We start from the raw sequence: 12,082 nt of genomic DNA, 5'->3' as shown, positions 1-12,082 counted from the left end.
ATAGCTACAGCACTCGACCCAAGGTTTAAGAATCTGAAGTGCCTTCCAAAATCTGAGAGGGATAAGGTGAGGAGCATGCTTTCAGAAGTCTTAAAAGAGCAACACTCCGATGTGGAAATTACAGAACCTGAACCACCAAAAAAGAAAATCAATCTTCTGCTGGTGGCATCTGACTCAGATGATGAAAATGAACATGCGTCAGTCCGCACTGCTTTGGATTGTTCTTGAGCAGAACCCGTCATCAGCATGGATGCATGTCCTCTGGAATGGTGGTTGAAGCATGAAGGTACATATGAACCTTTAGTGCATCTGGCATATAAATATCTTGTGGCGTTGGCTACAATAGTGCTATGCGAACACCTGTTCTCACTTTCAGGTGACATTGTGAACAAGAAGCGGACAGCATTATCTCCTGAAAATGTAAACAAACTTGTTTGTCTCAGCGATTGGCTGAACAAGAAGTACAGCTGAGTGGACTTGTAGGCTATAAAGTTTTAAATTGTTTTATTTTTGAGTGCAGTTTTTTTGGTACATAATTCTACACTTGTAAGTTCAACTTTCATGACAAAGAGATTGCACTACCATACTTGTATTAGATGAATTAAAAAATAGAATTTATTTTGTTTTTAAGAGCGCAAATATATGTAATAAAAATAAATATAAAGTGAGCACTGTACATTTTGTGTTCTGTATTGTAATTGAAATCAATATATTTTAAAATGTAGAAAACATTCAAAAATATTTAAATAAATGGTATTCTATTATTGTTTAACAGTTTGATTACTAAAGCTGTCTCACAGCATGATTTTACATGTGGTTTAGCTATGTAGAGGCTGGGTTACTCTCTGTTTCCATATGTGGTTTGGCTAGGGTGAGGTTAGTTTAGTGTATACTCTTACATATAATGTAAGGTTGACAAAGGAGGTGCTGTTGTCATCATGAATAGGTCGGAATATGAACAAGAGGCTGCTCGGCAGCTCTCCAACACCACTTTCTACAAGCCATTACCCTATGATCCCACTGAGAGTTACCAAAAGAAACTACAGCATTTGCTCAAGAAACTCCCTGAAAAAGCACAAGATCAAATCCGCACAGACACACCCCTGGAACCTCGACCTGGGATATTCTATCTACTACCCAAGATCCATAAACCTGGAAATCCTGGACGCCCCATCATCTCAGGCATTGGTACCCTGACAGCAGGATCGTCTGGCTATGTAGACTCCCTCCTCAGGCCTTACGCTACCAGCACTCCCAGCTATCTTTGAGACACCACTGACTTCCTGAGGAAACTACAATCCATCGGTGATCTTCCTTATAACACCATCCTGGCCACTATGGATGTAGAAGCCCTCTACACCAACATTCCACACAAAGATGGACTACAAGCCATCAAGAACACTATCCCCGATAATGTCACGGCTAACCTGGTGGCTGAACTTTGTGACTTTGTCCTTACCCATAACTATTTTAGATTTGGGTACAATGTATACCTTCACATCAGCGGCACTGCTATGGGTACCCGCATAGCCCCACAGTATGCCAACATTTTTATGGCTGACTTAGAACAATGCTTCCTCTGCTCTCGTCCCCTAACACCCCTACTCTACTTGCGCTATATTGATGACATCTTCATCATCTGGGCCCATGGAAAAGAAGCCCTTGAGGAATTCCACCATGATTTCAATAATTTCCATCCCACCATCAACCTCAGCCAGGTCCAGTCCACACAAGAGATCCACTTCCTGGACACTACAGTGCTAATAAACAATGGTCACATAAACACCACCCTATACCGGAAACCTACTGACTGCTATTCCTACCTACATGCCCTCAGCTTTCACCCTGACCACACCACACGATCCATCGTCTACAGCCAAGCTCTGCGATACAACCGCATTTGCTCCAACCCCTCAGACAGAGACAAACACCTACAAGATCTCTATCAAGCATTCTTACAACTACAATACCCACCTGCGGAAGTGAAGAAACAGATTGATAGAGCCAGAAGAGTTCCCAGAAGTCACCTACTACAGGACAGGCCTAACAAAGAAAATAACAGAACGCCACTAGCCATCACCTTCAGCCCCCAACTAAAACCCCTCCAACACATTATTAAGGATCTACAACCTATCCTGAAGGATGACCCAACACTCTCACAAATCTTGGGAGACAGGCCAGTCCTTGCCTACAGACAGCCCCCCAACCTGAAGCGAATACTCACCAGCAACCACATACCACACAACAGAACTACTAACCCAGGAACCTATCCTTGCAACAAAGGTCGTTGCCAACTGTGCCCACATATCTATTCAGGGGACACCATCACAGGGCCTAATAACATCAGCCACACTATCAGAGGCTCGTTCACCTGCACATCCACCAGTGTGATATATGCCATCATGTGCCAGCAATGCCCCTCTGCCATGTACATTGGTCAAACTGGACAGTCTCTATGTAAAAGAATAAATGGACACAAATCAGATGTCAAGAATTATAACATTCATAAACCAGTCGGAGAACACTTCAATCTCTCTGGTCACGCGATTACAGACATGAAAGTTGCTATATTACAACAAAAAAACTTCAAATCCAGACTCCAGCGAGAAACTGTTGAATTGGAATTCATTTGCAAATTGGATACAATTAACTTAGGCTTGAATAGAGACTGGGAGTGGCTAAGTCATTATGCAAGATAACCTATTTCCCCTTGTTTTTTCCTACCCCCCCCCCGACATTCCTGTTAAACCCTGGATTTGTGCTGGAAATGGCCCACCTTGATTATCATACACATTGTAAGGAGAGTGATCACTTTAGATAAGCTATTACCAGCAGGAGAGTGGGGTGGGAGGAGGTATTTTTTCATGCTTTGTGTGTATATACAAAGATCTTCTACACTTTCCACAGTATGCATCCGATGAAGTGAGCTGTAGCTCACGAAAGCTTATGCTCAAATAAATTGGCTAGTCTCTAAGGTGCCACAAGTACTCCTTTTCTTTCAGTGTATGTTTGTTTTTTACAGTATTCTCCTTCTAGTTATAGTTCACATGAATCAGCAATGCTTTGGAAACTGATGTAGTCCTAATGAGAAACAAGCTGACTTATCTAGTGCCACAAAATGACCAGCAACAAAAAACATTATAGCCTCAACCTCGCTTCTGTTGCTCATAATTCTGGTTTAAAGCCTCATATTCCTTAACTTGCAGGTGCAAGGTCTGATACAAACCACTGTCTTCTTTCTGCAGGTGGAACCAGAGGGCATCCATCCATCCCTGCCAGTCCATTTCTGGGAGAGACTTTTCAAAGGCACAAAAATCAGTTCAGCTCCCAGTCAATGTGAGCTGGGTGCTTCAACTGCCATTTAAGTATCTTTGAAAATTCCTACCCACCCACCCACCGCATTTGCATCGGACCAGATATGTCTGTGTATGATTATATATTATAAAGTATCTGACTACGGTGACTTCAATTTCTTTATGCTTAGAGTATGTTTTCAAGACTGTTTATAGGAAGAGCTGTGGATTAGGACTAGTGATTTATTTTGTTTAATAAAATCAGAGTCACAGAAATTGGTCAGAATTGACCCTTTGCCACAGAAGGGTCCTCTGAGAGAAGTGACTTGTCCTAGTCTCTTCAATGGGGAAACCTAAAGATATCAATTTAAATGTCAACATTGCTAACTATAAGTTCTGATGATTGTAACAGGAACATCCAGCTAATGTGTTTATCCCACAATCCCAAATTGTCTACATTACTTCTCAAGAGGTAAAAACCTCTGATTGTTGCTCCAATCCTAACTGCTTCTATCTAGCAGCTGTGTGTCAACCCAAAAATCTGCAGAGTTTTAAAAAAATGTGTGGACAGCATAAAATAAATTGAATCTTTTATCAAAATAAATAATACAGTATTAATTGTATTTAATATTTAATTCAATAAGTATAGATTTCTTAATTTAAATGAAACCCCCACAGAACATTCTGTATGCTGCAGAAACCAAAGGTGCTTGCAACAAAACATAGGTCCAGCTCACTATTAAGTATGCAAAGCCTTGAATAAAAGTTATTTTAAAAGGATAACTTGAGTAAATGGACAAGCTGCAGGCAAAGCTCCTCAGGACTGAGGGATGGAGGACTCTGAATTCCATTTAGTGTTGAAGTAATAAAATTAAATAAATTTTGAATAGGGAAGGGAATACACAGGTGTAAACCCCAGTTGCTCATTAAACACCGACCATATTTGTCTTCAGCGTAGTTGCAGCCAAGTCAGTCATAAGAACATAAGAATAGCCGTACTGGCTCAGACTAAAAGTCCATCTAGCCCAGTATCCTCTCTTCTCACAGTGGCCAATGACAGGATATTAGAGACACAAAGTGGGTGAGGTAATATCTTTTATTGGACCAACAGTTGTTGGTGAGAAAGACAAGCTTGTCTGATACACAGAACTCTTCTTCAGGTCTGGGAAAGGTACTCTGAGCCTCATAGCTAAATGCAAGGTGGAACAGATTGTTTATCATAAGTAGGTAGTACATATTCTAAGGGACTTTTCAAGATAGAGTGGCCTGTTAACCCCTCTGCAGTCATAGGACAAAAAGAGGTGGTTAGTGGATTACAGGTTGTTGTAATAAGCCATAACCAGTGTCAGTTCATTATTTTAGTGTCCCGAAGAACAGCTCTGTATGGCTTGAAAGCTTCTCTCTCTCACCAATAAAAGATATTACCTCACTCACCTTATCTCTCTCTTGGAAAGAGAAATGGGATCTAATAAGGAGTTTCCTGAATTATTAACTCTCTATGAGTAAATGGAACAAATTTCAAAGGAAAAATTGACCTATCTTTTTAGTTTTTTGCAAAGTCTGTATGAATCTTTGTATATATTTTTACTTCAGACAAATAATTCAATACTGTTCCCCTACATTCCCCCCACAAAAGAAAACAGTATATGTAGCTTAGCACATAAATACACAACAGACCAAACATATTTCAACAAGAAAATCACTGTATCAAGCCTACAACTACAAATTATTCAGAGTAGAAAAAAGGACTATAAAAATCTTGAATATTACATTGACTGTAAACTTTTATAGCTGAATTTCTTCACTTACTGAAATGAAATCTGAGTACAGCTGTCTTATTGAAGTCAATGGGGGTTTTGCCTTTGGCTTCAATGAGGCTACAATTTCACTATGACCTTTATAGCTGCTGAAATTGTGGAAGGGGAAGCAGATGTTTTCAGGAAATACGTCTTCCTGATGCTTAGTTTCCCTGTCCCTCCAAAATGTAGGTGACTCAGAGTTGGTAAGCTCCTTAGAGAGGAAAGCTCATATAAATATCTCTCCGCTTCCCCATAACCTTCTAGAACTATAGGTTGCTGTGAACAAAGTAAATGACTATGTAAGATTTCCTCTCTTTTAATGCAGCCCATCAAGCTATTCTCTTCTTCAAACTCCTCCCCCAAATCCACTTTGTTCTCTTCTCAGAGAAGGGAACGCCTACACAAAATAATCCCTCCAAAGAAAATATTCACGTGATAGCTCCATATTCTTCATAGAAATATTGTTATGATATGAATATGGGATAATTAAGATATGATCTATGCAAGATTGGTCATGTGAGATGTCATTGGAAAGGTTGTGATTGACTGACTGTGATTATACTATTTGTATGCATGCATTATTTATCTGAAGTTATGAATATGGACTATGTATCATTTACAAAAGTGCTTGCACGCCCACCAGACAGTAAGCAATCAGCCTGGATGGGCCATTAGGAAGGGCACTAGGACTTTGAAGATGCTAATCTCCCTCCTTCCTAAGAAGTTTCCTGGGATACTGCTTTAACAGGGTCAGGTCATCATGTCACCTGGTACTGGACATCATTTAGGACTTCTGGTATTTTTTCACTGACGGGGGTGAGGGTAAAATTAGGAAACAAAGGATTCCCGCCACATGTAAATCCAATTTAAGGCTGGGGAGTGAGTTAATCTAGGCTATTCTCCACTGCCTCCCCGTCAAGATGGAAGACTGCTGAAAACACATGAAGAAACAAAGGAACTAAGCTGGTGGGGGGTGAGGGCAGGGGCTGAGCCAAGGCAAGAAAGGTCAGCCTGTGAAGGGAATACTTGGAGATTTAAGCTGCAAGCAGTGCAGTTTACCTTCAAGAAACTCTGCAACCTGCATAAAACAACATTTAGGGTTAGAAATTAATATTTATAGCCAAATTCTTTAAATTATTAAGGCTAATTTGCATGTTTGTTTTATTTGCTCAGTAATCTGCTTTAATCTGTTTGCTATCCCTTATAATCACATAAAATATATCTTTTGTAGTTAATAAACTTGTTTTTTTGTTTATTCTAAAACCCAGTTTGTACTACTCATAACTGGGGGTTGGGGCGGAGGAAGCTGTGCACATCTTCCTCCACAATGAGGGAGGGAGCCAACTTCATGAGGTTACGCTGTATAGGTCTCTGCAAGACAATATAATTTTGGGTTTACACTCCAAAGGGTGTGTGCACTTGAGTGCTAAGCAATCCCCGAGCTCAGACTTCCCACACAGAGCTGATTGCAGACTCTGTGTGATTCTACAACTGGATGTGTCCCTACCTGTGTCTGTGTGCCTGGCACAGCAGGGCACGGTGAGGGAGCCCAGGCTGGTGGAACGGGCGGGCTGAGTGGGAACCCAGCATATCAGGTGGCACCCTGAAAGGGGGGTCCAATCCCTCATAGCATGTTGAACTAACAAACTGGCTGCATTTTAAAGAAGCCTTATTGGGAGCACAGGAACATACCATCCCGATGTGCAGAAAGAATAGCAAATATGGCAGGCGACCAGCATGGCTTAACAGTGAAATCTTCAGTGAGCTTGAACACAAAAAGGAAGCTTACAAGAAGTGGAAACTTGGACAGATGACTATAGAATATAAAAATATTGCTTGAGCATGCAGGGGTATAATCAGGAAGGCCAAAACACAACTGCAGTTGCAGTTAGCAAGGGATGTGAAGGGTAACAAGAAGGGTTTCTACAGGTATGTTACCAACAAGAAAAAGGTCAGGGAAAGTATGGGACCCTTACTGAATGGGGGAGGCAACGTAGTGACAGATGATGTGGAAAAAGCTGAAGTACTCAATGCTTTTTTTGCCTTGGTCTTCACAGACAAGGTCAGCTCCCACACTGCTGTCCTGGGAAATACAGTATGGGGAGGAGGTGAGCAGCCCTCAGTGGTGAAAGAACAGGTTAAGAACGATTTAGAAAAGCTGGTCATGCACAAGTCCATGGGTCCAGATCTAATGCATCCAAGGGTGCTGTGGGAGTTGGCTGATGTGATTGCAGACCCATTGGCCATTATCTCTGAAAACTCGTGGCAATTGGGGGAGGTCTCGGACGATTGGAAAAAGGAAAATATAGTGCCCATCCTTAAAAAAGGGAAGAAGGAGAAACCGGAAAACTACAGACTGACCAGCCTCAACTCAGTCCATGGAAAAATCATGAATCAGGTCCTCAAGGAATCCATTTTGAAGCACTTGAAGGAGAGGAAGGTGATCAGGAACAGTCAACATGGATTCACCAAGGGCAAGTCATGCCTTACCAAACTGATTTCCTTCTCTCATGAGATAACTGGCTCTGTGGATATGGCGAAAGCAGTGGATGTGATATATCTTGACTTTAGCAAGGCTTTTGGTATGGTCTCCCACAGTATTCTTACAAGCAAGTTAAAAAAGTACAGATTGGATGAATGGACTATAAGGTGGATAGAAAGCTGGCTAGATTGTTGGACTCAACAGGTAGTGATCAATGGCTCGATGCCTAGTTGGCAGCCACTATCTAGCAGAGTGCCCCAAGGGTCAGTCCTGGGGCTGGTTTTGTTCAACATCTTTATTAATGATCTGGATGATGGGATGGATTGCACCCACAGCAAGTTCACAGATGACACTAAACTGGGGGGATAGGTAGATATGCTGAAGGGTAGGGACAGGGTCCAGAGTGACTTAGACAAATTGGAGGATTGGGCCAAAAGAAATCTGATGAGGTTCAACAAGGACAAGTGCAGAGTCCTGCACTTAGGATGGAAGAATCCCACCAGATTCAGGCTGGGGACCAACTGGCTAAGCAGCAGTTCTGCAGAAAAGGACCTGGGGATCACAGTGGATGAGAAGCTGCATATGAGTCAGCAGTGTGCCCTTGTTGCCATAGGAGCATTGCCAGCAGATTGAGGGAAGTGATTATTCCCCTCTATTCGGCACTGGTGAGGCCACATCTGGATTATTGCATCCAGTTTTGGACCCACCACTACAGAAAGGATGTGCTCAAATTGGAGAGTGTCCAACAAAGGGCAACAAAAATTATGAGGGGGTGGGGCACATGACTTATGAGGAGAGGCTGAGGGAACTGGGCTTGTTTAGTCTGCAGAAGAGAAGAGTGAGGGGGGATTTAATAGCAGCCTTCAACTACCAAAATGGGGGTTCCAAAGAGGATGGAGTTCAGCTGTTCTCAGTGGTGGCAGATGACAGAACCAGAAGCAATAGTCTCAAGTTGCAGTGGGGGAGGTCTAGGTTGGATATTAGGAAACACTATTTCACTAGGAGGGTGGTGAAGCACTGGAATGGATTACCTGGGGAGGTGGTGGAATCTCCATTCTTAGAGGTTTTTAAGGCCCAGCTTGACAAAGCCCTGCCTGGGATGATTTAGTTGGCGTTGGTTCTGCTTTGAGCAGGGGGTTGGACTAGATGACCTCCTGAGGTCTCTTCCAATCCTAATCTTCTCTGTATCCTATCCCTACCCTCCAGCCTATCTACCTCTCCTCCCAGTTTAGTGACAACGGCGTCATCTACTGCCTATCAACACCTAGAAATGGTGCAGTATCTGGGGTATTTTTATTTTAGGTTTACTTGTTTATTGCCAGGGAACCTATTTGGTTGGGCCTGGGTTTTAAACTCAAACTGTCAAACCACATCTCACTGTTGTTTCTTATTAAGTTACCTGTTTAAATAAAAGCTGTTATCTGTTTACTTTATTCTTCTCTCTTCTCTATCCATTTGCATCATGGGATAGGGAGGCACACTATCTTTCCCTTCTAACCCCCAGGTGATAGATACTGGATAAAGGTCCAAGATCCTGCTAATTAGCTGCAAGGTATAGCTGGCCTATACCATCCTCACCAACATAGTTAACATTGCAGGGTTAACACTTTGCATCCCTAGTTTTGAACCTATGACCCCTCACTCCTGAACCTATTATTCCTTAGTTGTTCCCCATCATCAGTTTAGTCCTAGGTCCAGTGGCTCCTTCCTCAAGGCTGGGGGAGGGGCCTTTAGACACGGGTGGGCTTGCACCTGCCTGCCTCCCAGAATTTCAATAAGGCTGAATGAAGTCAAGGCTCCTCTCACCCACCTGTGTGTGTGTCACCACTCTGCAAAGATTGCTTCCCCAACCCCCATGGAATAAGCCATGGTCTAGGTAGGCCCTTTAAGTTCGTAAAAGTTCTGCATTAGTAAGGACTGTGACATTAGGTCAGCAAATTGTTTTAAATATAAATTTAGGCTGATACCATAATTACAACTTCTGATTTAAAGGAAAGACTCATTTATGCTTACTATGGTGCAATGCAAGAGGAACCTGCTCCTGGCTAATGCACCAGTCTCTTCCGGGGGCTCTGGCCCTGCCTCTCTCCCACCTCAGCTAGCAAAAGCTGGCGTGGGGCTGTAAGGTGTTTTTGGTACATGGTTATATTCTGTTATGAATGTTGCTACAATTCAAAATGGAGTTTAGAAATTCAAGATGGCGCATATGATAGGAAGGGTTTGAACTCCATCTTGGTACCCTTCTTCATGGCATTTTCCCACCAAAGCTCTGTTTCCCACCAGAACTTGAGGGACTGAGAACTGGCTGGAACTGGTTGGGAGCAGTGCCTGTCAGAGTGTGCCTCAGGAATATGTGCCACAGAGAGCATATAAGGGACTGTCAGTAGTGATGCAGGTGCTGTCTACCATCGAGGCAGCCATGTCCAGGTTCTTTGTGCAGCATCGGATCAAGACTTAGGCTACGAACATTTGTTAAGGACTCTGATACTTACCTGACTCCTGTAATCCACCAAAGGATCCAGTGAAGACTTTGCTATCAGCCCAGATCTGTTGATCTCCTGCTTTGGCAGTAGAAAGCCAGATCCTCCGATGTTCCAGAGATCCTGAGACACACCATCCGTTGCCACTGTCCTCCATCTGCAGCTAGAAGAGAGACAGTAATTATTTTTTGGGCATTTATTAGTTCAACCAAGGGACAGTTTAAGGGTCTGGGCTTTATGACCTCTTGCTGGAATCCATTTGTGGGTATTTGTAGTGTTCCCCACAGTGAATCTTTCCCCAGTTGTATCTATCCTTTAATAAATCTTCTTTCTGTTTAAGGTTATATTCTCTCTATCCTTTATTTCAATGCAACATGGGAAGGAAGCACACAGATTTCTAATTCTCCCAGTTGATAGATGCTGGTAGGAGTTGAACCTGTTGTATATGTCACCTCCTTATTATTCTACTCAGAGATTTTGGGGTAACAGGGCCATGAATACACTTATATGTTGCCCCTATGAGATTTGTACAGCATCTGAACTCCCTGAGGACTGGGGAAAACACTGAGCCTACCTTTCAGAATTGCTGCAGACCTCTGCAAACCAGCCCGTTGTGACTGTGGGAGGCTCAGTGCCTCCAAGAGCTGGTGCTGAAGGGTCATCGCCCCTGTCTGCAGGCTGCAGCTTAAAAGGCTGTTTGACTTAAAGTATGACAGGTTTCAGAGTAACAGCCGTGTTAGTCTGTCTTTGCAAAAAGAAAAGGAGTACTTGTGGCATCTTAGAGACTAACCAATTTATTTGAGCATGAGCTTTCGTGAGCTACAGCTCACTTCATCGATGCATACCGTGGAAACTGCAGTAGACATTATATACACACAGAGACCGTTTCATGGTTGTTTTTTTTTTTTTCCCCCGGGGACACACACACAAACTCACTCTCCTGCTGGCAATAGCTCATCCAAACTGACCATTCTTCAAGTTTAAATCCAAGTTTAACCAGAACATCTGGGGGGGGGGGAGGGAAATGGGGAAATAGGCTACCTTGCATAATAACTTAGCCACTCCCAGTCTCTACTTAAGCCTAAATTAATAGTATCCAATTTGCAAATGAATTCCAATTCAGCAGTTTCTCGCTGGAGTCTGGATTTGAAGTTTTTTTGTTTTAAGATAGCGACCTTCATGTCTGTGATTGCGTGACCAGAGAGATTGAAGTGTTCTCCGACTGGTTTATGAATGTTATAATTCTTGACATCTGATTTGTGTCCATTTATTCTTTTACGTAGAGACTGTCCAGTTTGACCAATGTAAATGGCAGAGGGGCATTGCTGGCACATGATGGCATATATCACATTGGTGGATGTGCAGGTGAACGAGCCTCTGATAGTGTGGCTGATGTTATTAGGCCCTGTGATGGTGTCCCCTGAATAGATATGTGGGCACAGTTGGCAACGGGCTTTGTTGCAAGGATAAGTTCCTGGGTTAGTGGTTCTGTTGTGTGGTATGTGGTTGTTGGTGAGTATTTGCTTCAGGTTGCGGGGCTGTCTGTAGGCAAGGACTGGCCTGTCTCCCAAGATTTGTGAGAGTGTTGGGTCATCCTTTAGGATAGGTTGTAGATCCTTAATAATGCATTGGAGGGGTTTTAGTTGGGGGCTGAAGGTGGCGGCTAGTGGCGTTCTGTTATTTTCTTTGTTAGGCCTGTCCTGTAGTTGGTAACTTCTGGGAACTCTTCTGGCTCTATCAATCTGTTTCTTCACTTCCGCAGGTGGGTATTGTAGTTGTAAGAAAGCTTGACAGAGATCTTGTAGGTGTTTGTCTCTGTCTGAGGGGTTGGAGCAAATGCGGTTGTATCGCAGAGCTTGGCTGTAGACGATGGATCGTGTGGTGTGGTCAGGGTGAAACCTGGAGGCATGTAGGTAGGAATAGCAGTCAGTAGGTTTCCGGTATAGGGTGGTGTTTATGTGACCATTGTTTATTAGCACTGTAGTGTCCAGGAAATGGATCTCTTGTGTGGACTGGACCAGGCTGAGG

At 43.0% G+C, this 12,082-nt stretch overlaps 1 long non-coding RNA gene across 1 annotated transcript in view; it reads right to left on the bottom strand.

The window, feature by feature from the left end:
* The window catches only part of LOC311516311, a 70,508-nt gene that overhangs the window by 56,044 nt on the left and 2,382 nt on the right, over window positions 1-12,082 (bottom strand). The window contains exon 2 of the long non-coding RNA XR_014710379.1: window positions 10,067-10,217. This is a non-coding gene — a long non-coding RNA (uncharacterized lncRNA). The remainder of the gene's footprint in view (window positions 1-10,066; window positions 10,218-12,082) is intronic.

The sequence above is a fragment of the Lepidochelys olivacea genome (assembly GCF_965140295.1).
Source record: "Lepidochelys olivacea isolate rLepOli2 genome assembly, chromosome: 2".
NCBI lineage: Eukaryota > Metazoa > Chordata > Testudines > Cheloniidae > Lepidochelys > Lepidochelys olivacea.
This window is presented reverse-complemented; position numbering and strand designations above follow the sequence as displayed.